The 19,296-nt window shown below is 33.0% G+C and overlaps 1 long non-coding RNA gene across 1 annotated transcript; it reads right to left on the bottom strand.

Moving 5' to 3' along the window:
- Positions 1–14,940: 14,940 nt before the first annotated feature.
- On the bottom strand, positions 14,941–19,065 carry LOC130638307 (uncharacterized). The gene is made up of 3 exons (XR_008982359.1): positions 19,017–19,065; positions 16,182–16,409; positions 14,941–15,597 (listed from the first exon to the last, which is right to left on the bottom strand). It is a non-coding gene; the product is annotated as an uncharacterized LOC130638307 (long non-coding RNA).
- Between the last annotated feature and the right edge of the window lie 231 nt (positions 19,066–19,296).

The following is a 19,296-nucleotide window of genomic DNA, read 5'->3' as shown; positions in this document are numbered from 1 at the left end:
CATTATTTTTACGTCAAAAAAACCCACAAGCTGCCTCGTTGGCCTTCTTATCTCCGAAAGTCTCTATTATTATCTGCGTTCCGAGTATTATTTTCCGGTTGAAAGAGTGTACCTTAGGACGCGCATCCCCTTAATTTGTGACATTTTCGAACACTACGGAATGTACAACTCGATGTATTGCATTTCTTTCAAAATAAGTGTTTTAACTTTATAAAAGTATAACCTTGCATGAATTTTCGGCGCTAGAAGCTTCATCAATGTTGGATTTACGTTGGCCACCACTGACAATACTGTGATTATTATCAATTTCTAACTTTATAATTCTGTGGAAAAGAGGTTTTACAAAACTTCTTAGTTATCGTTTTTGTTTAGTTTCGCGCGATCTAAATTTCTCGTACCTTCTAAAAAGAAATATTCCGCATATATATATATATTGTATTTTTGCCAAAAAATCAATACTTTTGAACAACGAGTTGTTGTTGTTCCGCGGTGAGTTTATTTTACAACCTCGTCCCCAGGCGTTTGTGTGTATTTCCCAGATATCAGCTGCAGTAAGATGTTAGCACCTCGCTGTATTATATCACAGAGAAAGAAAAGCACTAGGGTCAACTATTGGCTAGTTTCAATTTTGCTTGCAACTTGCGTAATGCTTCGCAACCTTTTTTTAATTTCTAGTGATACATTCTGAGTTTTCACATTCATTAATTAGGCACCTGTGTGCAAAATATTTAGGTCCCACACCTCTTAAAGCTTTAAATATTGGCTATTACTCGAAACTACTCCTAAAAATCTATATTAAATCCTTATATCGGGAATTATAATAACTTTTCTTAGGATTATTCTTAGGACTTGAAATTTACAAAACAACTGAGACAATGTTTCTGAGAATTTTGGTTGCATAAAAAATCCGATCACACGGTTTTATCAAATTTCACCTGCAAATCAGGAAATAGGGATTTTCGGTCAACTTTTGGGATTTTCGGTCAATGTTAAAACAGGAAAATATGTTCAATATTTGTCAAAAATTGATATTGAATGTATAAAATTGCTCTAGAACGTAAGTAATTGAATTTTAAGCAGATAGTGGTATATTAGACAACTTTCAAACTTCCGATGTCGTTTTAAAAAATTACTGACGTGGGCAAAAATTTATTGCTGCCATTTTGTTTCTTTCATGGCGTACTATAAGTCCGCCAAGTTTGATGGACAAGCCTGTCAAATGTTCGAGCCTATCTGGTTTTGTTTCAAACACGCAAACTTTCTCCACATTAGACAAATTGGTGCTCCGTTCATGGATTTTTCACTCTTTTTAAAGGAAAGGTTTCAAGAGATTGTGCTATTTTTTAACATGAATAGTGAAGGATGAAAAAAAATATTCTTCGACATAATATTTGTGCAATTCCTTATCTGTAAACTTTATTATTTATTACTTTTAAGTATTATGTTTATAAAAAAATATAAAACAAATGTAATATTCGTGACATCGAAGGTCGATCATTGTGTTACTTTGTGCATCTGCAAATATAAAATGTTAGGATTGAGATTTTATATAGCTTGCATTCTATTCCAAAAGTAATCAGGAAATCCGTGCAAGCGTTACATTACCATGGAGATTTTAAATTTATAAAGCGTTTTATGTAGGTAATGGTTTTTAGAGGAAACGACATAAAAGGAGAACGAAAGAAAAAAGTAGGGAAAAATAAACCAGTACAGCAGACATCAAATTGAAGAAGGAACATTTTTTTTCGTTTGTTTTCTTTATTTTCTTTTTCTTATTAATTATACTACGTTTTATTAAATATAAAAAAATGTAATATAAATAAAATTGAACATAAAAATGTATAATATACATAATACGTATATAAAAAAGACGAATAAATGATTTTTTCATAACGATCCGATATTAAGGAACCTTTTATATAAAAAAAAATTATTTACATGAAAACTATATTAATTGTTCTTCGATAGATACAAAATTTGAAATGCGTTTTCACCAGAACGCCATTGATAAAAAGCCTTTGACAGAGTAGAAAAATATATAAATACAACAAAAAAAATTTGCTGAGTACTATATTCACTTCCAAGCAGAGGCAAAAAAAGTGAAATAATGTGTCAGAAGATATATACAACTAGCTATAAGACCTGTGGAAAGATACACCAGGGCTATGTTTATAAGCTTTTAACGATATTTTGACTGATGTTTCGATGTAGACGACATGTACAACAATTTTACAACAATATACACAATAATATATACAACAATATATACAACAATGTACAGCATAAGTACAAAATGGAAGATAGTGGGATCGTTCTCTGGTCACACTAAAGAAAACACTGAAAATTTTCAAAAAATCTTTCTGAATTTGAAAGAATAATCAGTCACTAAACTATTAATCAATTTGTGTTCACTAAACTGACGTAGCTTATGTAAAGATAATTAAAACAAATCTTTGGAATGCGCAGTGAACTATTCACTATATATATATATTTTTTATACTTAGTAAGAACTATTTACACTGTATTGCTGGGTATACGCAATTACAATTACTTTATGTTATGACAACTCAGAACCTCCCGGTAGACATCTGTAACGGTGTATGTATCGCCATAGCTCACTGTTAATTTTGTCCTGGCACTCTTCGAAAAAATCGGTTTTGATTGGTGAAGTGATCAAAACATTGGTAACTTGGATGACAATTAATTATCGACCGACAATTTCCACAAATGAAATATTGCTGAAAACACGGACTATCGACAAAGTCCTTGCCATTCCAGCCACATTCATTATTTACGTAGCCATAATTATCAATTGGTGGACGCATGTTACTTTCAATCGGTTGCTCTATGGCTGACGCACGCTTTTCTGTCACTTCCTCGTTAATTATATTCAAGTCTTTGTGAGTTTGCGGGCAGCCTCTGTTTTTTATTTTACTGTTTGTGTACTTCACACTAAATGGCAGTTCACACCAAAAGATTTCTTGTATTTGAATAACTTGGTTCTGTTTAGCGATGTCGTAAGCTGTTTGTTGCTTGTGGTTTACAATTTCAGCATTTGCACCATGTTGTATCAGCAAAGATATACATTTTCTTTTTACTGCACATACTGTCGCCCTCTCCACGGCGACATGTAGTGCTGTATTTCCCTTGTGATCAATGGAATTAATATTTCTGCACTTTTCCTTCAAAAGTAATTTGATTATTGAATACACTTCATCTTTGCCTTTTTTGCAAGCTCGTCTTTTGCAAGTCTCTCCACACAAAGTTATCATGAGCAAGTTTTTCTTCTGTTTATTTTGAAAATTCAAGCAAGCACCATGTTGAATAAGATATTTCACAATTTGTCGGTAACCTTTGTAACATGCATAGTGAATTGGTGTGTTCCCACTTAGGTCTTTTTCATCAATCTTGCACACAGTGCTCATCAAATATTTTATGGTTTTGAGATCGCCTTCTAAAACTGCTTCATGCAACTTAAACATCTTTGCACTCTGCTCCAACATGCAACAACACTTTTTGCTATAGCCTGAATCGCTTTCTCTTATATTCCATAACTTTACTCATTAAAAACCCAATTTGTTAAAAAGCAAAGGGGTTTTTATTCGTTACTTAATTTGTGGACAATATTTACTAGTAAGGATTGAAGCTATGTGTACAAAGAGTGGCTGTCATATGACTATGCTAGTTTCTGATTGGTTAGCCTTAATCAATAAAAATATAATCTGTTAATTAAAGTTCACAGTCGTCTCCCCTGCTTTTACTTTTTTTGGCTATTTTTATCTTTCATTTCCTGTTTTTACTTTTAAAAAAACTTAATCCAGAGTGCAGATCGTGTCCATTATAAAATTCCTTTTTTGGTAATTTGTAATTACAGATAAGTAATGTTAATAATAAAGTAAAAACAAACTTATATACAGTACATGCACTACATGCCGACATATCCGATTATTCAACTTGTTTTGCACATAATCTATTGATAAACACAACATTTTACGTGTTAGCTACTTGATATTGCCGAGCTATTTAACAATTCCTAGAACATAGCAATTACTGCGATTTTATTTCACTGATAGCAATGTTGGTTAAAAGAATTTTAAATTAAATGACAAAGAGAGTTTTTAAAACTGCAATGTTTTTGTGTCAATGCATAGGGAAATATCTGAATGATGTTTAAGTATTAAAATTGCCATTTTATTTTTCCCAATTTCTAAAGCTTAGATTATGTCAGAACATTTTCACTCAGTTCACATACAATTATTATTTAAATTATTTTTTTCCCTTGGGGGCGGATTCCGCCCACTCCTTAAAGGTTTTTTTTAATAACTCCTTAATGCTACGTTGCATGGCTACGATACTTATTGAGTTTCAATATTTCTCTATTAGACACATGCCACATTTTTAGGTCCCATACCGTGCAGAAGCTTTGATATTGGCTATTACTCGAAAATACCCCTAAAAATCTCTATGAAACCCTTATAATGGGGAAATATAATAACTCTTGTTAGGATTATCATTAGAACTTGAAACTTACAACACAACTTTGTTTCATCAAGAAAAATTATTTTGCATGTTTTAGACATGTGATTAATCTGACTTCCCAATTTTTTTGAATTTTACCCAAAAATCGGAAAAAACCGGGTTTCCGGGCAATTTTGGAATTTTGTTATGCGATCTGTGTAAAAACCGGAAAATATGTTAAATAACTTTTATTTAGCTTTCATAAACTTCAAACAGAATGTAAAAATTCGCTGTAGAACTAAAGTAATTAAACTTTAAGCAGATAGTTCCATTTTAGGCAAATTTCAAGCTTTTGATGACGTCACAGAAAATCTGCGCACGCAAGCAAAAATTTATTGCTGCTATTTTGTTTCTTTTGTGACGTACTATAGTGTGCTAAGTTTGATTCAATTTGGAGAAGCCTATAAAAAGTTATTGAGGGGGGGGGGGGGGGGGGGCGAATACGGTTAATATGGCTGGAATCCTCCCCTGCCGCTAAAAACTTTTAACAGGTTTGTTCAAATTGAATAAACTTGGCATGTACGTCATAAAAGGAGAAAAAAATGGCAGCAAAAACTTTCTGATTTACGGGTAAAATCCGAAAAATTCAGGAAATGTGATAAATCACGTGTCCAAAATTTAAAACATGACTGGCTTGATGAAATAAAGTTGTGTTGTAAGTTTTTAAGCTGTAGGGAAAATTCTAACGAAAGTTATTATATTTTCTCTGTTATAAGGATTTCACAGAGATTTTTATGGGTACTTTCAAGTAGAAGCCAATATTTAAGGTTTTAACCCTATTCGGTCCGGGGGGGGAACGGATTTCGCCCCCCCCCTGACAGTTTTTTTTTTAATAACTCCTTATTGCTTTGTTATATGGCTATGATACTTACTGAGTTTTAATATTTGTCTATTATACACCAGCATGCCAAATTTTTAGGTCCTGTACTTTTCAGAGGCTTTGATATTGGCCATTACTCGAAACTACCCCTAAAAATCTCTATGAAATCCTTATAATGAGGAAAATATAAAAACTCCTGTTAGGATTATCCTTATAACTTGAAAAATTCAACACAACTTTGTTTCATCAAGAAGAACCATTTTGCATAATTTAGACACGTGACTAATCCGATTTCCCGATTTTGTCGGATTTTAGCCAAAAATCGGAAAAAACCGTATTTTCTGGCAATTTTTTATGCGATCCATGTAAAAACCGGACAATATGTTAAGTAACTTTCATTTAGCTTTTAGAAACTTCAAACAGAATGTAAGAATTCGCCCTAGAAGAAAAGTAATTAAATTTTAAGCAGATAGTGGCATTTTTAACAAATTTCAAGCTTCCGATGACGTCACAGAAAATGTGCTGCCGCAAGCAAAAATTTATTGCCGCCATTCTGTTCCTTTTATGACGTACTATAAGTGTGCCAAGTTTGATTCAATTTGAACAACCCTATGAAAAGTTATTGAGGGCCGCTCATAGTATGTTCGAAAACCCCCGGACCGAATAGGGTTAAGCGGTATGGGACCTAAATACTTGGCATGTCAAATAAATGAATATTAAAAGGTAGTAGTACTTTTGGTCATTAATACAAGATCAAATACCTTTAAAGGACATAGAAATAAAGAAATTATGTTGCTAGGTAACAAATATGACAATGTTGAAAATGATAGCTAGTCATCGGTAATTAATACGAAAGTCTTTTGAAGCTTTCGTTCTACTCGAAAGAAAAACCATTTAGATGTGATTAAAATATACAAAAACTGTTCTTCTGCTTTTAAACTCAAGCGTGTCACCTCAGTTAGTTTTGGGTAGCGAGCTGTATCGACATGCAACAAAATAGAGAGGTCTTCTTAAAGTTTAGAACTGAATTTTTAATGGAAGAAAGCATCTAGTTTGCATGGATCTGTTTAACTCCCTTTTAAAGTTCCTTGTCCATCTATATAGGGAAATGAATGATCTTAAAATAAATGATCCTGTAATAAAAAGTTTGGTACAGTACGGTTACTGTAACGGAGCATGTTTTTTCTTTGTATCTATTTAGACAACATTGATAAGAAATAAATACAATAAAAATAGGCTATCGATGAAGTTGTCTTTGTAATTTCTCCTCGTGCTCAGATCTTTTCAGTTTCTAATAGTCAAAATAAATCACAGTGGATTAACCGTTATACGTTGTCAAAAAAGTGCTAGTTAATCTCGGACTGAGGTTACATGTTTTATTTCCGTGTGTAAGAAATGCCAAAAAATAACCATCTGCTTTGCTTGCTGGTGGTGACGAGCTTTTACGAGAGAAGTTTTTATTTCATTTTTAATTAAGTAGTAATAGTATAACAACAAAAAGAACTTTCTAGCATTTATGAAAATGTAATATTTTATACTAAAACAATGGATTGTATGCTGCGTGCTAAAATTAGAAACTTGTTCCGTAATAATTTAAAAGTTTTACTTCAATATGTTGATCATTTGTGACAACTTTCATGTTATGACTTTGTTCATTTTTATTTTGTTGTGATCATTTTCTTTTCTTTGTTTGTCTCCTGTTTTGTACGGAAAAAAATTCCAACAAAAATTCTTAAATAAATACAGTCTACTCTCGATAAGTGGAACCCCGGATAAGTTGAACTTTCGTTTAGTTGAACCAATTTCCCCGATCCCTTGGATTTGCATTAACAAACTTCTCTTATTTTATTCGCATTAGTGGAACCCTCGATAAGTGGAACTTTCGGTAAGTGGAACCATTATTTTTGTCCCTTGAGCAATACTTATTCATATAAGTGGAACGTTTTTGAAAAGAAAAATCATCTACAGTACGTTCGAATCATGATAATGTAAACATTATTTTTTCGAACGAGAACAATCGACTGCTATCAAGTAATGAAAACATCTCTTTAATAATAGCCGTCGTCTGTCTGTCCGCGAAAACCGTGTCCCGTAACCGTAACTCGAAATTTTCAAAATGCGCCTCAATACCAAATGCGATATATTTCTGTCCACTTTGTTGCAACGGGTTAATTTAAAGGACGGGCGACCCCGTGGATTTTTCCACGGGCTAACGACTAGACTCTATAATAATAGCCGTCGTCTGTCTGTCTCTGCGCAAGATGGCACCTACAGTAGCGAGACATACGAAATGCTGTATATAAAGGACGGGCGACCCTGTGGATTTTTCACGGGTTAACGACTAGTAAAACTATATTAGCAGTCACATTTCAAAAATGACAGCTGTGCAGTATTCGAAGCGAAGGCTTACTTGTGTAACGTTAGTCCACGAGTACGAAGGATTAAAAGAAATTGATGCAGGTCAAACCTGCATATCTACAGCAAAGAAATCCGGTGTCGCTAAAAACACAGTTTCACACTGGGTAAAAAAAAATGAAATATTTCAGAGAAGAGAGAAGTTCGATAAGTGGAACTTTTATTCGGTTTCATAGAGGTTCCAGTTACCGAACAATTGGGATAAGTGAAACACTCGATAAGTGGAACCATTTTTTTTTCGGTCCCGTAGAGGTTCCACTTATCGAGAGTAGACTGTAATTCTTTCTTTTACATTGTGGTTTTGTTTTCGTTGCAAAAGTGACATAAATTTCAATGCTATCATTTTAGTCACTGACTTCCAGCCTGTTATGGTTAGTTTAACTTGATCAAGATTTAAAAAATATTTCCAATTTTTATACAAAACAATAACAACGCTTTTGTTTTCTTCTCTTTATTACACGCAATGGAAGATTACATCACTCACTCCCATTGTACGCAATCTAAAAGAAAAAGAAAACATTTTCATATAGTGAAGCTTCCAATGCTTTTGAGGGATGATATTTAAAGCTAACTTTCCAAACTATAAATCATATTGTCATATATGTTGTTTCATGTGTACGAAGTAATACCAACTATTTAATGCATACAATTGCGTATCTTTTTTCGCAAGCTTACGTTGATTGTCAGAATTTACTAATTATAAAGATTTCATGGAAATTTAACGGTTTCAAGTAGGAGGCAATGTTTTAGGATTTGGGAGGTATGCGACCAAAGGCTTGAGCAGGCAGCATATAAAAGTTGAGTGTGTATAATATCAATCACCCTTAGCCTGGGTTGGGTAAAAAAAGATATGCATACTAGCATTATTGGTATATTTGCAACAATATGAATAGTCGGTGGCACGTGGATGAATTCACGTGTTCGTTCACTTTTTATTTACCACATTTGTGTATCTCGCTACTGCGGTTAGCACATTGCGTGACATACATACGTATACTGATATATATAGGCAATATAAATGGGACAAGCAATAAGGATATGATATATTAAAACAATAATTAATAAAGTCACGCAACTTTGTTTACTGTGAGCGATAATTTTGTATTCTAAAATCTCAGAATCAAAAACATAAAATACAGCTCGGCGCGTTATAATTGTACTTCAATCTTCCTTCAGAAAAGGTAGCTATGGGGGCTTTCCAACTCAAATCTCGAGAAAAAGCAAAGCAACAAAAGAGCTAAAAATACACAGGTGAAGTTGATCAGAAGAAAAAACAGTTTTAATAATATTATTTTCAATTAGAATATAATTAAATAGTATTAAAAACAATTTATTTTTCGGATTCTTTTTCGTGTGCAATTTTGTTTCGTATATATACCGTTCGAGGTTGCCAGTAGCCTGTTTTCTATAGAACTTCTACAATCTTGTTCTGTCATTTCAAATAGACAGTTATTATCCCATGGTATTATCTCGCAAATTGTTTCATGCAGTGCGTGAGATACAGGCTAGAGCAAACAAATGTGTTACAGTTAGCGGGCAAAGCGAGAGTCATAAGTTAAATAAGTTAAAATGCAAGTAAATCAGACTTCAGAATCAGATGCTTGTGGGAACATTTCTTCTGGTCGCAGCGACCAGGCGAAAGAGTAGGATCCAATCCTATTAACACGTTATTTGCCAGTTGACAACCAAACAAATTGCTTGGATTTTTAAGGTTTTAATTTTTGATTTATTTCGACCTGGTTTTGAAATTATTTCAATGTTATTAGTATATCTTTAAACATTTCTAGTGTATAACTCCACGTACACCTTTTTTTGTTGGTCACCCCCTTCTCTATGAAATATGTTTTCTCGACAATACATTACCGTGACGCAACTTATCGTAGAACTTTAAAGTTTTTCAATTATAGCAGAATTAAGGTCTCCCTGAATGTACAAAAAAGTAATTTGTGAAAATTAATACTTAACAATACTGTGCTAAACTTAACATTCGTAAGAAAGAAAGGAAGACGTTTTAGCATATCAACTTACTAAATATTATTGTTTGTGGTGTAGCGATATTTCTGAAATGTCTTATTATACCTGCAACATGACTAAAAATGTTATTTAAGATATCTAAGATTTGACCATAAAGTTGGATCCTACAAATTTTAAAAACAAAAAAGTAAATAGAAGTTGGTGAAAGTAACAAAAAGGTTATGACTACGTTCATCGGTTTAGAATTAACAAAATAGACTAAATCCAAAATGTGATTCCATGGCATTAATATTTAGACTAGTCAGGGACCGCCATCGAAACACCAGGTTAAGCCATAAGCAACTGTGTTACCAGGCGTTCAACGCACGGAAGAGCAATTAATAAAAACCGTAAACTGTACCGCACATTTAGGACGGGCGCTTTAGTATAGTATGTTGTAAATTGACCAAGGCGCAGAACATTATGGTGTTTCCAGTGTAATACATTTTTCAAAAAATAGGCGCACAACATTATGGTGTTTTCGGTGTGATGTACTTTTCAAAAAATAACTTTTCACAACTTCAGCTGAAATAAAAACACAGTTTACGACTCCTTGCTACCATGTCATAGCAAAAACAGTTGACCAGTCTTTCTTTATTTTTTGGAGAATGTTCCCGCTGAAAGTTCAAAAATATATATTACTCTTGTCTAAGTGCTTAGTACAGACAAACAATATTGCTCATCCATATAGGTGTAATACGCTTTTTTAAAAAACTTTATCGCAACTTCAGAAACACAGGAAACAGCCTGTCGTTAATATTGGACTGAGCGTTTAGTACAGGTAAATGGTGTTGCACAAGTGTATAGGCGTAATACCCTTTTCCAAAAAATCTTTATAGCAGCTTCGGTTTAAATAAAAACACGGGAAACAGCCTGTCGTTACCTACTAACTGCATTTGTCATAACAAATATTAATTAAGAATTTTGTTGTAGCTAGCATAACTGCATTTGGCGACCTTCTACTTTACAGCCAGAGGTAGCTTAAGAGCTGCAACCCCAGCATAAAAATAAATAATAATATACCAAGCTTCAAAATTATAAGAATAAATAAAGCTAGGTTTCAGCAGGATGCTGCCTTGAAACCTACGTTTGTAGCTGAAATCTTAAAATTGCTTTGTTTTAGATTTATGTATGGCTAAAAAACGTGATGATATTTTCATTTTAACATGTGAAAACATAGACCCAATGATGAGAATATCTTAAACGGTGATAGAACTGAAGTTTAGGCAGTTAAATAACTATACTAATCCAACCAAATATTTCTCTTAACTTCAAAACACTTTGCTTTGCTTTACAGATTGGTGAACAAGCTGGAATATAATTAATATGGCGAACTTGGTCACTCAAAAGAAACGACTCGTACCTTAACCCCTAGGCCTTGCTTTAGTTGAACAAAATCCGCCTCGTTAAAAACATAACTGGAAATAAAAATTTAAAGGAGTATCTAGCATTGCAAATTAAATAATATTAAAACACCAGTCTATAACAATATTTGTGATTAAATTCGTAACTCAGTCTTCATTCTTTCCCAATTTTATGAATACTAATATAGGTACGGAAAAGCTAGGACGCGGGGCCAGGTCGGACTTTAAAAGTCGTAACGTTACGGCAATCGGTTAAAAATCGGCCGAAGAAGAAGAAAAAAAAGACCGCCCGTTTTAATAACATCTCGGATGTAATCCGAAATTTTAATTAGCAAACATTATAAAAAATCACGGAAGTATTTCAGTCACATGGTTTAATTGCATATTAGTTTTAATAACATATAATTAAAATAGTCAGCTTATTATTGGGTTGCGTGCCAAAATTATCGACTGATGAGTCATTTGTTTACCATTTAGCAAAAAAAGGGAAACATAGTTGTATGCCATTGGGAATTTTTTTAGTTCTACGAAATAATGTCGAATAATTTCCCCCTTTTTTAGTTTCTATCGTCCCCCTAATGATGAGGCTTGTTGCTCATTTAGAATTGGTATTCACTGAGATGTAAAGCCAATTATATTCCATTTATACATCACAATTGTTCTTAGTTACACATAAGGTAATGCGTGTTATGGCTTATAGTGTACTTTTACAAAAATTCCCTGACTTGGTTTAACTCGGATATAGGCTTGAAAGTTCAGTAATTGAACGTGGTTCTCTGATTGTATGCAGATTGCATGTCTTTGGTAAAGCGGTAGCTTTTATATTATTTAGCAGGATTTGAAATAAGTACTAAACCTAACTATTGCTTTATAAACTATAGCTGTCAATTAATACATCAGAAAAAAAGCTGTGTTTAACCCTATTCGGTCCGGGGTTTTTCGAACATACTATGACCAGGGGGGGGGGGGGCGGATTCCGCCCCCCCTCAATAACTTTTCATAGGATTGTTCAAATTGAATCAAACTTGGCACACTTATAGTACGTCATAAAAGGAACAAGATGGCAGCAATAAATTTTTGCTTGCGTCAACACATTTTCTGTGACGTCATCAGAAGCTTGAAAATTGTTAAAAATGCCACTATCTGCTTAAAATAATATTACTTTTGTTCTAGAGCGAATTTTGACATTCTGTTTGAAGTTTCTGAAAGCTAAATAAATTTTTTTTAACATATCTTCCGGTTTTTACATGGATCGAATAAAAAATTGCCAAAAATTGCCCGAAAATCCGTTTTTTTCTGATTTTCGGGTAAAATCCGACAAAATCGGGAAATCGGATTAGTCATGTGTCAAAATTATTCAAAAAGATTCTTTTTGATGAAACAAAGTTGTGTTGCAAGTTTCAAGTTCTTAGGATAATCCTAACAGGAGTTATTATATTTTCCCCATTATAAGGATTTCATAGAGATTTTAAGGGTAGTTTCGGGTAATGGCCAATATCAAAGCCTCTGAAAGGTATGGGACCTAAAGATTTAGCACGCAGGTGTCTAATAGATAAATGTTGAAACTCAGTAAGTATCACAGCCATATAAGAAAGCAATCAGGAGTTATTAGAAAAAAAACGTCAGGGGGGGCGGAATCCCCCCCCCGGACCGAATAGGGTTAAAGGTGTTGATTTATATGGTTAAGTCTCGTCTCAGATTACAGTTATTAATATCTAGCAAGCTAGCCTGCAGCCTGCGCAAATCTGAAGAAATTTTTTAAAATGCTTAGCTAGGTAAGACAATTGATAATTGATAATCTATGATGTAAAGGAGGTGGTTGTCAAGTAACTTTTGTCAAAATGTTGTGGAGAAACCGTGATGTGCGAAAGTTAATTGTTACCGGCATCTAATTTCAACTGATGTTTAAATGATGTGGCTAATGTTTTACAATACAATTTAAATAGCTAGTTAGCTGCATTTTTAATTTTTATCAAATATACCCGGAAAGGAAAACCCGTTTTCTCATTATTTAATATATTATTCTTTCAATAAGATGTAAAAAGTCGTCATTCAATGTAGGAAATGTAGGAATTCTCTGAAGAAACCTATGTTCACTAGAAATGATTACATCACATTATTTTATACATTATAGTCAACTAGAAAAGCTCTATAGAGTATGATGCTACATTGTTGCGTAGCACAGGTCGTAAATGTTTTACATTAAGAGATTCTTTTATAAGCAGTTTTCTCTCGCTCTTGCCTTGTTGCCACAACGCTAACGTTTTCGAATTGGCAAACAAATGCGTATAGGTTTTCCTGAAACGTTTTTCCAAATGTCTCTTTGTTTTTCCAACGCATGTTGACGAGCAGTTCGTACAATGCACGTGCACTACAAATAACATGACAGATCGTTCAAAAAATGACTTTGACATCCACTTGTTGATAAAAATTTAAAAACCAACAACTCCACTTTTTACGAACAATTTACCATTATAAGGTAAAATTACCATGGTGAGGTAACACCATCAGGATTTGCAGTTTCGCTGCTGTTTCAACAGCCAAATGTTTTGCTAAGTTTTCTTGGTTTTTTTTCTTGGTAAAATTATAGCATTCCCCAAGTTGTCTGGGCATTGTTTTTTTAGCAAATAATGCTTGATTACATCGCAATCAATATTAAACAACGATCTATGTAATAAAAAACAAAAGCGTTAGGAGTGAAACTACACCAATTTGTGTATGAGCTGGTGTGAATGTTTTTATAGTTTAAAGTCTATCGGCCAATTTCATTTTCTTTACATCAAGGAAAAGTGTAATCACTAGATGGGATTCTTTCCTGGAAAAAAAATATTAGGATGAAAGAGTGAGCCCATCGCAACGCCATCAATTTGGTTATACACTTTGCCATTGAAGATAAAATTGGTTTATTTTATAGCCATTTCCAAAAAAAATTTGACCCGTTTTTTTAAATCAACAGGACACGGCTCTTTTATTCATCAAGCGGACATCAAAGCTACATATGAAAGATTTATCCATATTTAATTGTTAGACGTATACAATTTGAAAGTATTTTTAACAGTGAATCTCAGAAGATAAGCGATATTTGTGGGTACGTATAGATGAACATATAGAAGAACATATAGGTGGACATATAGATGAACATATAGGTGAACATATAGGTGAACATATAGGTGAACATATAGGTGAACATATAGGTGAACATATAGGTGAACATATAGGTGAACATATAGGTGAACATATAGGTGAACATATAGGTGAACATATAGGTGAACATATAGGTGAACATATAGGTGCACATATAGGTGAACATATAGGTGAACATATAGGTGAACATATAGGTGAACATATAGGTGAACATTTAAGTTATCACGTAGCGCGTGGCATTGTCGTTATGGAGTTCGCTTTGTAATCACAAGGTCCGTGGTTCGGTCCACAGCATGGGCATGTTTAGCAAGTGCCTTTACTACAGCTACGGGTCAAGCCATGCCATGTGAGGGAAATCGGGTAGGTATTGTCGGTGTATGCTTAATGTATACATTCCGAACACAGGACCCACTTTGATAACAGTGTTTCCAACACTGAAGTAACTATTCTGTATAAATATTCAGAATAATAATAGTTTCAATGGATGGTTTGGCTTATGAACCTTATCCGTACAAACGAGCTTGTGATTCACCAAGTTATGGGTTCTAAAAAGTTGCCGAAATTTAGTCGGGGAAAAATTAAGTCACTTTATTCTTTTAAATAAGTCAGTTTTCCCCGACTGATTTTTGAAAAAGTTACTTTTCCCCGACTGATTTTTGATGTAGATAACCTCACAAGGGAATTTGAATAATTTTTTTTATTTGTCTATGTATGTTTTTCATACAAAAACAACTACGAGAATAAGTAAAATGTTGTTTCTTCTTGTTTCCATTTTGTTTTTTATGTCCCCGATCCTTTTTTGTAATCTTCCTTGCTATTTATGATGGTGGTAACAATAAAAAAAAAGGTTTAGGATAACAGAAAAAGGTCGGGGTAAATTCTTAGTCGGGTATAAAAAATCGGGTAAAAGTACTAGTCGGGGAAAAAATAATCGGGAGAAATTTTGGTCGAGGAAAAATTAAGTTACTTGCAAAAAATTTAGTTACTTTTCTCCGACTATTTTTCCCCGATAACGTATAAGCGTAAAAAATTAAACTTGCATAAATGAAGAGACACTATTTAGTTTGATACCACCAGTTTGTTAGTTTACTCCATTTGAGCACTTTTCTTTTCTCATTACACTCAATTTTATACTCAATAATAAGATATCCATTGTTTACCTTAAATATTGTACACAAAGTTATTCTTTATCATCAACTTTTCTTCTAAAACTCATTTGGAAAACGTATTTCGAAATCTAATTGGTTGATAAATTTCAATTTGTTGTGGTAGTTAAAGTTATTTCAACTACTGCGGCGAATGCTGGCAATGGAGAGAAAGTACCTAGTATGATAATACGGTGAAGTGTGAAACTGTTATTAATGTCTTACTTAGAACATGAGTGAAACAATTAAAAGAGAGATAATTTTAACCGAAAAATAATAAAACTTTAAACTCTATATAGCCTTAAAGGCTTTCGTTTACAAATAATGAAGTTAAAGTTTAGAATTGTCGCGTTTTGCATGTTTTTTTTTTTTTAAATTCTACCTTTTGCCACTTAAAAATATTATGCTTCATTGGTTTGCTCATATAATACACTTGTATAAAATAAAACAATTCTATCTAACACCTAGAATTACCAGTAGCTTGCTTTAATCATTTAATTGTGTTGTAAACCGCAAATTAACGAAGGACGAAGAAGAAGCAGACCTGTGACCACTTATCATTAAAAAGGGAAAGTTGAGATTTACATTTTCATGCAAAATGCATAAACATTTTCCCCTTTAGCATTTTCTTATTTCCTTGTTGAGAAATATATGACATACTTATTGTGCTTTTTCTTGTGTCTTTGTGAGAGGTATTGTTGGAGGAACAACAAAGTCTTAGCTGTATTTTATTTATTTATTTAATTTTTTTAAACAACTTACATATGTTTTGCAGATTCTTTTATGTTATGTTCTTTCAAGGGCGGAGGAATGTTGCACATACGTTAAGGCTGATCTTCGTTAGGCGAATTTCAGCCGCTCGGACTCTAAGGATTGTGATGTGAGCATGCGTATATCGCCAAAGGATTTGAACTTTATCAGCGATCCTTGGAGATTTTTGCCGACACAAATCTTTGACAGCCAATCAGAATCAAAATAATAAATATTATGCTAAAAAAAAATGTGCTAAAATATTTTTTTGCAGAAGAATCTTTACTTCGCTATGGCATATAAAAATTAATAGTTGCTTGTCCACTCGGATCGCTAGAGTCCGGATGACCAGAATTCACCTAATGGAGACCACCCCTTAAGTTGTTTTAATGCTAGAATTAATTACTATATGAATCATTAACAACAATTATAAAGAATCACATTCAGAGCAGGGACGGGGGTAAGAAATTATTAAAAGTGAAAACCAAAATAACAAAATAACAAAAACGCGTTTGTTATGTCAACATCATACTTGCATTACGATAAAAAAACAACTCACAAAATTTTGCACTCACCGTGGAATTGGAAAGAATACAAAAAAAAGCTTTAGGAATTATAAAACACTCCCTGTTTTATTTGTAATAGCATTTTTGTTTTTGCACTCAGAACTTTTTAACTACATGTTAATTGAATTAACTTCCGTTTCAGAAAAACAAGAACGCTATTACAGAATAAAACTGAGAGTTACTCCTTATCACAACACGAGGTAATTCTATTCATATAAAAATTGATTTTGGAGTTCTTTTAAAGCGTTATTTTAAAGTCCTTTTTAATTTTTGTTGCTTTATGTTAACTATCCAACTCGTACCAATTTCCTATTGGCGCAGCAGGAGATCGTTACAACAAATAACACTTAGTCCAGCCCTCTTGAAAACAGCTATTGATATATACGACATATTAATTAGAATCGTGTAATATGTCAAATAGAAAAGAGGGAAATTAAGCGTTATTGAAATGATGCAATTTGAGAAATTCCCTTGCAAAAACTGAAATTATTATCTTGTAATTACCCTTCTCAAAAACTGTATAAAATCAGCACCAAGGTAAATTTCGTCAGTCAGAAAAAATACTTTCGAAAATGTTGAGACAAGCTATTAAGAAAGGTAAATTAAAAGTGGTTAAAGAATTCTTAAGTTCACCATGTGTTATTGATGAACAAGATTGTGATGGCAACACATATCTCCATCTTGCATGCCATGAAGGCCACAAAGATATCATTAGCGTACTCATTGCTCATGGAGCATGCTTGAACTACGTGAACAATTTGCATCAAAGCCCCTTGATGTTGGCCATTAAGGGCAAAAAATGCATACCTAGAGGGAACATATCATTGAAAGCCTTGGTGGAAATATTGTGCCAAGATGGTAGCGTCAGGATGGATTTAGCTGATCGGAATGGAAATACAGCACTCCACTTAGCTATCTTGCAATGCTCGAATATGGCGATAAAGACAGATAGCATTTCATTGCTGTTAAAATATGGAGCAAGTCCTACATGCCGAAACAACGCTGGTAAAACACCGTATGATCTGGCTGTAGAAAAATATGTTATAAAGGCAATTAATTTACTAACAGTCAAAATGCCTTTATCGAAATGCAATTTGAACAAAGCGAAAACAGCAAAAGAATTTGACGAGAATTTTAATAATATTCAAATGGTAAAGACCAGTTTTCCGCAGATTATTTCGACAAACAACCCTGAAAGAAAATACGCCTTCGAATGTCCAATATGTAGAAATGGCTTCTGCAAAGGAATGCCTGTTTTGCAGTGTGAAGAAGGCCATATATTCTGCCAAGAGTGCAAGCAAAGAATGGAATCGTGTCCATTTTGTCGCAAAGACGTCCGAAACCTTAACATAAGGAATCGTATCATTGAAGAAGTGATAGCGAAGGCTGATGTGTAATTTTAAAATAAGAACCGATTATTATTATATATACCTAAGGGTTTAAATTTTATCTACATTCTATTCTCAGCAACAGTTTTTTTCTAAGAACTTATAAACCGTCAGCAATAGTGTTATAGAATGTAGAGATATTGTATGAATGTAAATTGTACGTACTAAAGAAGCTTGTATAATATGTATATATTTTGTATCTATATTATGGAAACTAATTAAAAACAATATTATAATATAAAGCTGTAACATTTCTGTAAATCCAAATGGAGGATGACAAAAATATTCCAAACGTTTTGTTTATCACCAGACCATTTTGCTTTTTCCTAATATTTCAGATAAAAGTACATCTAATTCTTTACTTTTGGACAGCGATTGGAGGTATTTTATCATGGTACCATGAGCTCTGTTAAATTAAATTATTCAGATCATGATTAAAATCTTTACGCCTGCAATTATAACAAAACGTAATGTCTATTTTCTTGTTTAGTGAGTCACTTAATGACCGAATAAAAATCATGCTAGCATGGATTTAAGAAAGTCTACATACGCAAAGTCCCTTTAAACATCTTCATACCGGATTAGAGATAAACGAGACAAACATTTAATTACCTCTCTTACCCAGAGTCACATTATGTGAGATTGATCAGTTAGTAAAAATCGAACGGATCACCACTAAACTTATTTTTTCTTTGTATTAAAAACTCTTATAAAAAGATTTCATGGTGATAAAGTAAATAATAAGAAAGAAACAGATTTGAACCTTCTCACTTTTAAACTTAAATTATTGTTATAAGTTCGTTATAAGTTAGTTTTTATAAACTTCTTAAAATAAAAAATGAAATATACACATAACTGCATACAAAAATATTTCTGAAAAAATTCATACATACGGCAAATTGCTTTCACCTTCTTTTCGACGTACACAACATTTTAAAAAAGTATTTTTTAATGATCTTTTACCTAAGATTAATTAGCGCGACAATTTCCTGCTATTAGCAATTAAATACCAACTTCGTCCCGAGTTTCCTATAATTTTTACAAAAAGCGTACTGGAAAATAGATTGATATAAAGTTAACTTCTTTTTTTCATTTGTTTTACTGAAGTTGAAAACAAAGGGTTTTAAAATGCGTGAAATTAAAAAGGTAACACGGAATATATCCCAATACCTT

The sequence above is a fragment of the Hydractinia symbiolongicarpus genome, chromosome 1 (assembly GCF_029227915.1).
Source record: "Hydractinia symbiolongicarpus strain clone_291-10 chromosome 1, HSymV2.1, whole genome shotgun sequence".
Taxonomy (NCBI): Eukaryota; Metazoa; Cnidaria; class Hydrozoa; order Anthoathecata; family Hydractiniidae; genus Hydractinia; species Hydractinia symbiolongicarpus.
The sequence above is the reverse complement of the archived record's forward strand: the minus strand, read 5'-3'. Positions and strand labels throughout refer to the sequence as shown.